The sequence below is a fragment of the Entelurus aequoreus genome, linkage group LG03 (genome assembly GCF_033978785.1).
Source record: "Entelurus aequoreus isolate RoL-2023_Sb linkage group LG03, RoL_Eaeq_v1.1, whole genome shotgun sequence".
Classification (NCBI taxonomy): domain Eukaryota; kingdom Metazoa; phylum Chordata; class Actinopteri; order Syngnathiformes; family Syngnathidae; genus Entelurus; species Entelurus aequoreus.
This window is the reverse complement of record NC_084733.1, coordinates 73,011,027-73,023,138: the sequence shown is the minus strand read 5'-3', so window position 1 is coordinate 73,023,138 and position 12,112 is coordinate 73,011,027. Positions and strand designations below refer to the sequence as shown.

Sequence of the window (12,112 nt, the reverse complement as noted above, 5' to 3'; positions counted from 1 at the left end):
TAAGGATAACTTTCTGTTTTAAATCACACTCTTGGATAAACCTGAGTAGCTAAAAAATTATAAAGTAACAAAGAAAAGGTATGACGTTCAACAGTGATTCGCAAACTGTGGCACTAGTGGTACGCGGGCTCTATCTAGTGGTACGCCAAAGAATCACTTGATTAAAAAATGGAAAAATATGTAATATATTTATATATATATAAATTAAAACGTATTACATTGATGTAATTTAAATTTTTATATAAAAATGTATATAATTTTACAGTGTCAAAAATGTACTAACGCATGTTCACGTCATCATCTATTTGCTTTATCTTTATTCACCACTGCACTATTATTTATTAGCCTTGCACATACTAGTTATTTAGGTACTTGTTTAAATTTGTAGTTAATCGTTAATATTTAATTGTTTACATCGAACAAGAGAGCACAGCCTACCAAGTCAAATTCCTTGTGTTTTAAGCATACTTGGCCAATAAAGCTGATAATGAATAATTTATTATATACATATTTTTTATTTAGAGCCTTATAGGAATAAATGTAACTGAATGAAAAAATTATCTTAAATATGTGCATTATTTGTTATAGAAATATGAATTCAAAAAGGCACTATCATTTTTTTAACGGTTAAACCAGTAGTTCGTGTGCGTTGCAATACCAGCAATGACCGCCGAGTGGCAGCACCGTCGCGGGGAGCCGACCGTGCTTTCCCCGTGTAAAGCGAGCACCAAAGCGGGTACGGACGCGGTACTCGCTCGGCAGCCGCTGACCGGACGTGAACTCCAGCGTCAGCTTCCTCTCCGTTCACTTCAGTCTGGCTGCGGGAGAAACAAGGAAGTGGATACCGTAGCGGACACATTTTAACGACCTTTTTGTGCCCCCGGTAAGTACCGCTGCTTTTGTTAACCATCGTGGCTGCCAAAGCTTGTCGTTAAACGTGTGGTGTTGAAAACCGTTTGAACAAATTGTGTCTTATTTCCACAAAGCGGAGTGAAGTCAGGAAGTTGATTTTCCCACGCTCATTCATGGTAACACGCTGCTCTCCACAACTTTTGTTTAGTTTATCTTTGATTACTTTTATTCTACTTGTTCTGAATTGTGTGCTTAACCGATTATTTGTGTGGTCAGGCAACGTCAGCTTAAAGCAATATTGTTGTAGTGTGTTGTGAATTTAAGGGAAAACATGACAATATATACTGTGTACAAGCTGCTGCTGATTGTTAGTTTACGCCCTTACAAACTTTTGACTTTTATGGTGGGTTTATTATAAAGACAGAATGTAAAACAATGAAGAAAAAACAGTATTAAATAACATATAAAACAATTAGTTCTAAAGGGGAACTGCACTTTTTTTTCGAATTGTGCCTGTCCTTCACAACATGTAAGAACACCTTTTTATTTTTTTTAATGTAATCTAACTTGAAATTAAACGCTAACAAGAGTCAGCTAATAATGGAAGTAATGGGAATTTGATTTAAAAAACCTCCATCATTGTTTTATATACACGCTGTAAGTATATAAGTAATGTAGTAACAGGCACATTAATATTAACATGTAATATTTACGTATTTTGCACATTTTAAGCATATGGCGGCGCATTAATTTCACAGACGCATCACGTTTGCTATTTCCTTCAATAACATCAACTACTACTACTCATGGCAGACTTCATGAGAGACAACAATGACTACCGTATTTTTTGGATTATAAATCGCTCCGGAGTATAAGTCGCACCGGCCGAAAATGCATAATAAAGAAGGAAAAAAACATATAAGTCGCATTTTTTGGGGAAATTTATTTGATAAAACCCAACACCAAGAATAGACATTTGAAAGGCAATTTAAAATAAATAAAGAATAGTGAACAACAGGCTGAATAAGTGTACGTTATATGACGCATAAATAACCAACTGAGAACGTGCCTGGTATGTTAACGAAACATATTGTGGTAAGAGTCATTCAAATAACTATAACATATAGAACATGCTATACGTTTACCAAACAATCTGTCACTCCTAATCGCTAAATCTCATGAAATCTTCTTCCTCGGTGTCGCTTCTAAACAACTCTGCCAACTCCAAAGGTATGCGCCGCTTCCTCTTGCCGTTTTCTGCTGCATATTTCACTACGTCCAGCCTTGTAATCTGCAGTATATGATTTCCTTTTCGGTGCCATTTTTGTTCAGCCTTTCTCAGTTTTTATAGGTTACCGCCAATGTTGAAATTATACATTTTTATAGCTACGGATGTAGTAGCAGGTAGCATCCCATGACCCACAATGCACTTCTGCCATGACGCACAATGCATTTCTGCCATGACCCGCCCCCGCCAAATTTTTATTGGTTGATGTGTGTGTGACGATTGCTGACGTTCGCCTCGTCTCTTACGCGAATGAGATAAATAATATTATTTGATATTTTACGGTAATGTGTTAATAATTTCACACATAAATCGCTCCGGAGTATAAATCGCACCCCCGGCCAAACTATGAAAAAAACTGCGACTTATAATCCGAAAAATACGGTATTGTGAGACAAATAACGATCCAGAACCTTATATTTTGAGCCTTGATATAAGGAGGATGAGCTACAAGTTTTAGAAGCTGAGGGATAAGCAGATCCAGCAAGTAGCACTATTGTTAAGTGCTAAACAAGAACTACGAACATAATAAAACAATCACTTACTGTGAAATGTTTGCTCTCACTGGGATGCCGACTGATGGCAAGTTTATATCTTCCCATTTCGATGAGAAATTGATCATAATCCTCAAAGAGGTGAAAAGAGTGGACACAAACAAGCGTCTTTTTGTGTCTTTCTCGCCAAGTTGAATGTCAAAGTTGACCAACTTCTCAGTTTGTGTCCACAACATTCTTCTTTACGAGTGAGATGATTCATCAATCAATCAATCACGGTTTATTTAAATAGCCCATATGCACAAATGCCTCAAAGGGCTTCACCAACCACAACAATATCCTCTGCTCTGATCCCGCATTTAGGCAAGAAAAAACTCCACCTTAATGGGAACAATCTAGAATTAACTTTGACCAACTCCGACGCAATGTAGCAGCTCATCAACTCAATATGTCAATATAGCTGCATAAGCTAGTTTTCTCTCTGATCACGGCACCGATAAAAGTAGCGTTTGTGTTAGCGCTTATAATATCAATAAGCTAGTACTTGGTTCATATGCAGGTCACGACATGTAAATGGAGAATTGTTGGCGTTTTTGGGTGTTTTTTTAGAGGGCTTTAGGGGCGCAATAGATGACTCATTAGCTTCATTGTTAGCCACCTCGTAGTTGTCGTACATTACAAATTAGAATGCATAAAAAAAAAGACATATATTTTCTTGTCTTACATTGGGATTGTGAATGGTAAGCAAAGTTATTTGTGCACAAAGTTCCTTATAATCAACGATGGTTAATATTTTATTTGTTTACGTTACTTTATGTATTTCTGTTTATGTTTCCAATAAGTCACGCTACAGACAAGCACCGTTTTAGACAGTAATAGACAAATCAAATAGTGATTCTACAGCACTGTCTTCTGCATCTTTTTTCTACAAAATAATTTTATGGTTAGCATAAAAATAATTATTTACTACAGCATACACTCCTGATGAAAACCTGAAGAAAATGAGAATTATTCTAGGGCTGTAACCATTGAAGCTCTGTGGTGTGTTGGTGCCACGATCAGTGTGACGGAAAACAGCAGAGAGGTTGTTTTTTTTTAAGTGCAGCTTCAATGTTGATGATGTGCATTTATTAGAAAAAAAAAAGCATTGAAGTTACCGCAAGCAGAACATTTTTTAATTGAGGCTATATGTGTGCTTTATTTTATTAATTGGACAAACTAATCGATAGATTACTCAAATAATTGATAGCTGTACCCCTAAAATAATCGTATTTTGCGACAGTGAATTGCAACCAGATTTCAAGTAAAATATAAAAAGAAGAAACCGAACCAAGAGGCAAGAAATAGAGAGTGATCAATTTATTGAAAACAGGTTGTTCACTTGCAAGTTAAATGTTTATGATTGTTGCCTTAAAAATTCAAAGTCCACGCTAAAGTATTTTTTTTCCTGTGCCTTTTTCACATCCAGCATTCACACTATAAAGACTTCCAGACGGCAAAGGCAAAAATACTTTGTCTTTGGCGGAATTGGTGAACCGCACAAGCAAAGGCCTCTTTCAAGTCGACATTGCTTCCCGATCTTGTGCCTTCCCGTTTGATTAGTAATCTTTTTTTCCCCTGTATTTTAACTTGAGTGAAATAAAAAAAATCTGTTGGATCAGAAAGACTTCAGGTCCACTTAGCCACAACGGCTATCATATCCTGTAGCCAGGCTGTTAAGTGAGGCCTTCAAAATAAAAGCACAGTAGGCAGGTTATTGGATCAATCTTCATGTGGAAAGGCCATAATTACCCTTATTTTGTCACATTTACCCTTTTTAAAAATGTAAATCTTGTAAAAGGAAGGCACAGTTAGCAAATGTTGACTGTGTAAAAGGCACACTTAGAGCTACTGCTCTGGCTTTGATGTGGATTTTTTGTGTAAAATAATATATTGAAGCTCTCTGCTGCCTTGATGAACTTGCACACGTTAGCAGCTGCTTTTATTGACCATAATAAATAACAATGCCATTAGTAAATGGATAACATGTGGTCCTTTTACAGGAGCACACTTACTTAGATTAGCAACTAATTATTATTTCTGCATGAAATTGGACATAGGTGGTACACTGTATCTAATAGATGCTAATAATCATCAGCATTTGTTGTCATTTATTGTGATCTAATCAAAGCAATGGTGGCGATAGCGAGCTGGTACTTTTGACCCATAAAGGCTTCTATGGTCTCAAAGGTTAAAAACACTTGTTATTTTTAAGCTTTGCCATCACGCAACCCTACATATGTGACACGTGGGGTAATGCTAATTTAGGCTTTGTTTTGTACAGAAGGCTGCTGCCAGACAGGAAGTACAATTAGAAGGGAAAGATGCCAGGAAACTATAATCACATGTGCAATAGGTGTAATGCAGTGTTGTGTAGAGGTGACACCCGTGGTGCCCTATGAGAGCGCTGGCAAGTATTTATGTCCGCGATTATCTCTGTTCCTATTAGATGGAGTGCCATTTGTCGGCACCTCAAAAGTAAGTCAGGATGACTTATCTTCGGTTAGCATAGCTGCTCCGTACAACCAGGAATTGTACACCTTTACCCCCTTATCGGCACAGGGCCTTGGCTCAGCCCATCAAGTCCTGTCTCGTTGTTATTTATAGGCGCCAAGGTCAGCGGGAGATCATTTGAGATACTGTATGTCACAGCAGAAAATGCTCGGACACAACAGGCAGCCCTCCACCAAGAATAAAGCGTTGGCACGAGTAGGCGCATGTGACGTAGCAACGCTGCAGTTTGCGCAACTAGCAGTTCATGATCTGATGAGAATGAGGCAGATGTTGGAGATAAAAGGATATGAACTAGGGCTGCTGCGTCAAATATTTTAGTAATCGAGTAATCTATCGATTAGTTTGTCCGATTTTTTGAATAATCGGATACAACACACTCTATAGCCTCAATGCGCCTTTTAGGGAAAATCTCACTCACTCACTCACTCATCCCATGGCCTAGGAGGCCGTAGGGGTGTCATGGTGGATGCTTGGGCAGTCAGGGATCTCCAGCGCTCACGATCTTCTGCTGTTCGTAGCAGGGTTTGGAACCTGCAGCCAGTCCATTCTTTGATGTTGTCCATCCAGGCCTTTCTCTGCATGCCTCGTCTCCGCTTCCCCTCTACTGTTCCCTGCAGGATGGTCTTTGACAGGGAGGTGTGCCTTGTGACATGACCAAACCAGGTCAGCTTGCGACGTTTAACTGTTGAGAGTAGAGGTTCCTGTTCGCCAGCATGGTTGGTAACTAAATGTCGAACATAATCATTTGTCCGGTGTTCACTGTATGATATATGTAGCATTCTTCTGTAAGACTTGCTTTCAAAGGACTGTATCCTGCGCTCAGTGTCCGCTGTGAGCGTCCAGCTCTCACAACCATAGAGTAGGGTGGAAAGAACAAGTGACTTGTAGAGTCTGACCTTCACCTGGAAGCTGATGGTATTGCTTTTCCAGATACTGGTCAGTCTTGTCATGGCTGATGTTGCTATGCCGATTCTTGCTCTGATCTCTTTTGTGGAGCTGCCATCTTCACTCACAAAGGACCCGAGGTACTAAAGTCCTTTACTTCCTCCAGGGTTTGTCCATTCAATGTGATGTTCGGTGGTGGTAAGTGATTGTGACTGTTGACCAGGATCTTGCTCTTCTCTGCACTTATCTCCATTCCATAAGCTCTCGCAGCCTCCTCCAGTCTGGTGGTCGGTTCCTGGAGTTCCGCCTCATTTTTTCCCATAAGGTCAATGTCATCCGCGAAGCGAAGGTTGGAGACAGGTCTTCCTCCGATGGTAACGGAGGTGTGGAATTCTTGGAGTGCTTTTTCCATGATGTTCTCCAGGAAGACATTAAATAGGACAGGGGAGAGGAGACAGCCTTGGCAGACACCAATAGATGTTTTTAAAGGTTCTCCTATGCTGTTGCTGATGAGAACTGCACTGCTTGAGTCTGTATAAAGTGCTTGGATGACCTGAATGAGATTATTGTCGAAGTTGTAATTTCTGAGAACCTGCCATAGTCCTTCATGCCAGACACGGTCAAAGGCTTTTTTAAAGTCAATGAAGTTGTGGTATAAGTTGTGCTGGTGCTGAAGGTGCTTCTCAATCAGTAGTCTGACGTTGAAGATCTGTTCGGTGGTGCTCCGTTTTGGTCTGAATCCAGCCTGTTCCTCGGAAAGGAATTCCTCTGCCTTGTTCCTCAGTCTGTTCAGGATTATCCGCAGCATTACTTTGCTAGCGTGACAGATGAGGTTGATGGTTCTGTAATTTTGGCACTGCCTTGAATTCCCTTTCTTAGGGAGAGGGATAATCAGAGATTGGGTCCATTTTTGGGGCCTCTGCTTGGTTTCCCAAATCTTTTGGCAGATGTGTGTCAGTGCTATTATAATGCTTCGCCCCCCATGCTTCCAAAGCTCTGCTGGGACGTTATCGATGCCTGGTGATTTGCCGATTTTTAGGCTCTTTACTGCCTCCTCTACTTCAGCTTGCAGTATTGGTGCATCCTCGCATTCGCCACTGGGCTTCATGGCATTGGTTAGTATGGTGGGGTCTGGTGATATTGTATAGTTGTATAGTTCCTGGCAATACTCTGTCCACCGTTGGGTTATTTCTGCTTTCTCTGTTAGTAGAGATCCATGCTTGTCTTCTATTACTGTGGCTATAGGTTGTTGTGTCCTTGTCAGTTTCGTCAGCGTTGCGTAGGCTGCTTTACTGTTGCCCTGCCGTATCCCTGCATCTATGCTTTCACATTGTTCTGTGATCCACTTTTCTTTTGCTTCCCTCATCATCTTTCTGATGTTTCTGTTCACAGAGGTATGCTGCTTAGCTGCCTCTGGGTCATCCTTCTTTGTCTTTTTGAGGGCCCTTCTGAGGTCACATTGGTCTAGGATGTCATCAGTGATCCATGGTTTGTTTTTCTTCCTGTCCTTCTCTAGTACTTCAGTTGCTGATATTATGATTGCTTTCTCCATGTTATCTGTCAGTGAGTCTATGTCTTGTACTAAGTTAAGTGTTGCAAATTTCCCTCCTATGTTTGCCTCAAATATTCCTGCAACTTGTGGGTCTTTAAGTTTGTCTAGACTAAATCTGATGCGTGGGTTAGTGTTTTTTTTTGGAGTCTTCAGTTTAAGTTTAAGCGTCATTAGTACCATATCGTGGTCACTACCAATGTCCGCACCAGGAAATGTTCTGGTTCGGGCTTTGTTGATGCTTGACTTGAACCTTTGTGGCGTGAGTATGTAGTCGATTTGGTTATGTATCTTTCCGTTCGGTGCATGCCACGTTGTTCTCCGAGAGGTTTTATGTGGAAACAGCGTATTGGCTACAGTGAGCTTATGGCTTTTAGCAAAGTCCAGAAGTCGCAGTCCTCTGTCGTTCGTTTCACCTAGCCCAAACTGCCCCGCTGTTCCTCCCCAGTGATCGTTTGCGTCGGTACCTATTTTGGCATTCCAGTCTCCTTGGATGACTAGAAAGTCCTTCTTGGGAGTTTTCTTTATGGTTTTCTCAAGCTCCTCATAGAAGGTTTCAACGGCTTCATCATCATAATCTGTCGTTGGGGCATACACTTGAATGATGGTTAAATTCATGGGCCGCGCAGCGATTCGGATGCTGATGAGCCTGCTGGATATAGGTGTGCAGTTGATGACTGAGTTTATTTTGCTTTTGTTGACAATAAAACCAACTCCATGTTGATGTCTACAGTCCTCTCCGCTATACCATAGCTTGTGGTTAGGGAAAATAGTTAAAAATAAACAAAGATTTTTGTACTTTCTATTACATTCATTACTTTCTATTTACATTCCAAGACTATATTTTTACATTCCTAGATTGTCTTTATACCTTGTTTACCTTTAAAATGACTTTTTTTAACCTTTTATTTGCCTTCCATTTTACCTTCTATTTAACTTATTTTACCTTTTATTTACCTTATTTGACTGTCTTTTACCTGGATTTATCTTTTGCCTTCTATATTCCTTCTTTTACCTTTTATTTACGTTCTATTTAACTTATTTTACCTTTTATATTCATTCTTTTATCTTTTATTGACATCATTTTACATTTTATTTACCTTCTACTGAATTTACATTTTATTTATGTTCTTTTATCTTTTAACTAACTGCTACCTACAACAGTGATGTCAAACATGCGGGCCAAATCAAGCCTGCGAACATGTTCAATCCGGCCTGGTCTTTTAAGTTTTTATTTTTGGTTTGTTAAAATTGTTCACACATTGCACAACTTTAGTTGTTCTATCAATACACAATGATGCCGAGCAGGCAGGGAGTAACTCAACCCTCTTGAATAGTTTCTATCTTAGTTTGTATGGCTCGTTGAGTTCGCACAGGATTAATATGTGGAAATGACAAATCAGGTAGTTGATACATAGATGAGTTTTTATTTATTATTTAATTTGTTTTTTGTTCAATCCTGTATGGTCTGTGACTTAACGTTTAATTGCTTTGTAGATACACTGAGAAAGTTAATTGTGTTCTTCAGGGTCTTTTTGAAACTGCACCAATTTTTTCCTCAGAGTTTTCAATTAACTTGATGTGTTTTTTCAAGAGGATTATTTGTGATACGTACATTTTCAGAATGTGCTTTTGCTATTTTGGGCCGAAGTAAAACAAAGAAAACAATCTAAAGTTGTTATAGTTGTATTTTTAAGTTATTATGCCATGATTTTACCTGTCCGGCCCACTTGGGAATAGATTCTCTTCCATGCAGCCCCTGAGCTACAATGAGTTTGACACACCTGACCTATACCCTTGATTTACCTTGTCTTACCTTCTATTTCCATTTTTTTTAAAACTTGATTCACCTTTTATTTACTTCTTTTACCATCTATTTACCGGTTTTACCTTTTATTTACCTTCTTTTTCACTTTATTTTAGCTTTGATTCACTTCTATTACCTTCTATTTATTTTCTATTCAACTTCTTTTTCCTTCTTTTATGCGGTCAGGATTTTATAAATTTTTATTAGTTATACTCAAACGATTAATTGAAGCAACAGAATATAAATCGAGTATTGTTCTTGTAACTGATTCAATCGATTAATCGTTGCAGCCCTAATATAAACATTTCATATGATTTATTGTTGTGACCAAAGTTACTTAAAATATCCTGGCATTATGACCGTCGTCGTCTTTATCGGAACAAAAACATCTCAAACCATTGTCAATTAATTAGCGAGCCGCCATTTTTTTGGGCATGGCATCATTACACATCTGACTTATTGTTCTTGTTTGTTCTGCATTTGGCTAACATCCATTAATTGTATACTAGACCCTCAGTTGCTAAACACCTTAAAATCATTCTTTGTACATATTTTTAGCAAATCTAGCTAATGTAAAATAGGTCGAATTTTAGCTTCCGCCGATATAAGTGCAGTGAATGAAAACAAATAAGACACCAATAGAAAGCCAACTCTTCTACTCTTCTACGCGCTGTACATAAAAGGGTGACAATTGTGCTGTGCTATTATTTTTTGACAAATGCACCATATGATGGCGCTGTTACTAAACCCTACAAGTCAGATTGACTTAAAATTTCTCACACAATGCACTCTACAATAACACGCCGTAACTTGATGGAATATTGCCAAATAATCAGAACATTTTGTACACATCTTTAGGAGGCTGACAAGCAAAATTTGAGCAAGATTAGTTAAGTCAGTGACCATTTGTTCCTAAAATAAAAGCAGAATCGACCCACATTTAGGAAACCTTAAAGTTAGAAATAGGGATGTAACGCTATGAAAATTTCATATCACAGTTGTCGTGACCAAATTTATGACTTTATTTTTTAAACAACTAAGATAAATAGACACAGTTAGAAAACCCACTATTTTGCATGTTTTGTGTTTCTTATGCTTCACTGATAGTGTTTTTGTTTTAGTGTTTTATCAGTTTTAATTCTAATATTGGTTTGCACTGTAGCAAATTGAAGATTTATATAAATGAAAGGTGCATAACAAATAAAATATATTATTTATTATTGACAAGCGGTAGAAGGTGGATGGATGGATGGATGGATTGATTATTTCTGGCTGCCGTTGTGGCGTCTTAGTATGTTCTGTGGTCCTTGAATAACTAAAAACAACTCCATCTCATATTCCTCAGAGTATAGAACGATCACTCTGTTGTAAGAGAGTGCAGCTTGTAGGTTCAATGTGCACCATTGAATATCTTAGTTATATAAGTTTAGATCGGGGTATGTCCTTTCTTAATGGGGAAAGACGGTAATGTCTCTTGTTTTAATGTTAGCATATAGACTAGCGAGCTGGCAGTCAGTCCGTGAGTTTATCAAAGTGCAGCTATCAGTCGCGATTTTTCGGTCATTTTAAGTTAATTTAAAACTAACCGTAAGAGTTTTACCGCGGTTATTGTTAATGCTAGTTAGAAGAACCAAGATTTAAAGAGCTAATTTCTTTATCCATGTATTTATTGTATTTCTTCGTGTAAACTAACACCTGACTCAACTCTTGAGGCTTTACAAACAAAAGAGATTTGTTGTTGTTTTTTTCCTCTATTATTTTTCTGACAAATACACCATTATTAAACCCCAAGGTTTGAACCACATTCTATATAAGTTGATTTGATTTAATATTTTTTACAGACGCTCTACAAAACACCCGCTATCAATTAAGGGTGTAAAGCTGAATCATCAGGACATTTTGTTGAAACAAGCGATGTGTGTAAAGTTTCAACAAGATTGGTTAAAAACATGACATCAAGCATAAATTGCCCAAAAGTCATTGACTATTTGTCTAATGATTACAAAACGTTCAGCATATCTGTATGTTACGTGTATTCCAGCATGTCTTCCAAAGCAGTTTTGACCCCACCCCATACGGGGCGCCACAAATGTTGATTTATAGTCCTATGATGTCCTCATTTTTAACTGTAGTAGGTACATTTGTCAGTGCACAGTCCTTCTGCTTCCGTCAAAATCTTCTGTCTTTGTGTCTTCATCCGTCATGAACTGCAAATATTTGTCTTGCGGAACAATAATTCTTCCGACAAAGACTGAACCCTTAGGTATCTCTTATCTTTACTTATCTTCTCTATGGTGAAGTTGTCCAAGTTCCTTCAGGAGTCAACAGAGCGTTTCTTCTGTTGTATAACCAGGTTGCTTTTCACAAATGACAGATGTGGCAACGCTACGCCGACCTGCGCCTTTCACAGTTGACGTTACTCAAGTGTTACTCAACTATCAGTGTTTTTCCTCTTTGTGTCCCTAGGAAGTGCTTCAGTGTGAAGTTTACTTTGCCTCCAGACTTGGACATGTTAGCCTTCATGGCCAGAACTTTGCTGTCCTGACACAGACTGTGTCTTTTTAGAGCCAGAATCCACACCTTCTACCTCATCAGTTCTACCTCGCAGGCGATTTGTCACATGGTTCGAACTTGGACCGCCAAGTTCCTCAGAAAAGCCTGACACATCTCTGTGGCACCCAAGAACT

The 12,112-nt window shown here is 38.6% G+C and overlaps 1 protein-coding gene across 8 annotated transcripts in view; it reads left to right on the top strand.

The window, feature by feature from the left end:
- Positions 1-721: 721 nt before the first annotated feature.
- LOC133646848 (inositol hexakisphosphate and diphosphoinositol-pentakisphosphate kinase 2-like) overlaps positions 722-12,112 on the top strand; it is a 62,105-nt gene continuing 50,714 nt past the window's right edge. For all 8 annotated transcript variants that reach the window (XR_009825356.1, XM_062042689.1, XM_062042685.1 and 5 more), the window contains exons 1-2: positions 722-883; positions 11,892-12,112. The exon at positions 11,892-12,112 is cut by the window's right edge and continues 220 nt beyond it. The gene's annotated coding sequence lies outside the window, so the exon portion shown is untranslated. The remainder of the gene's footprint in view (positions 884-11,891) is intronic.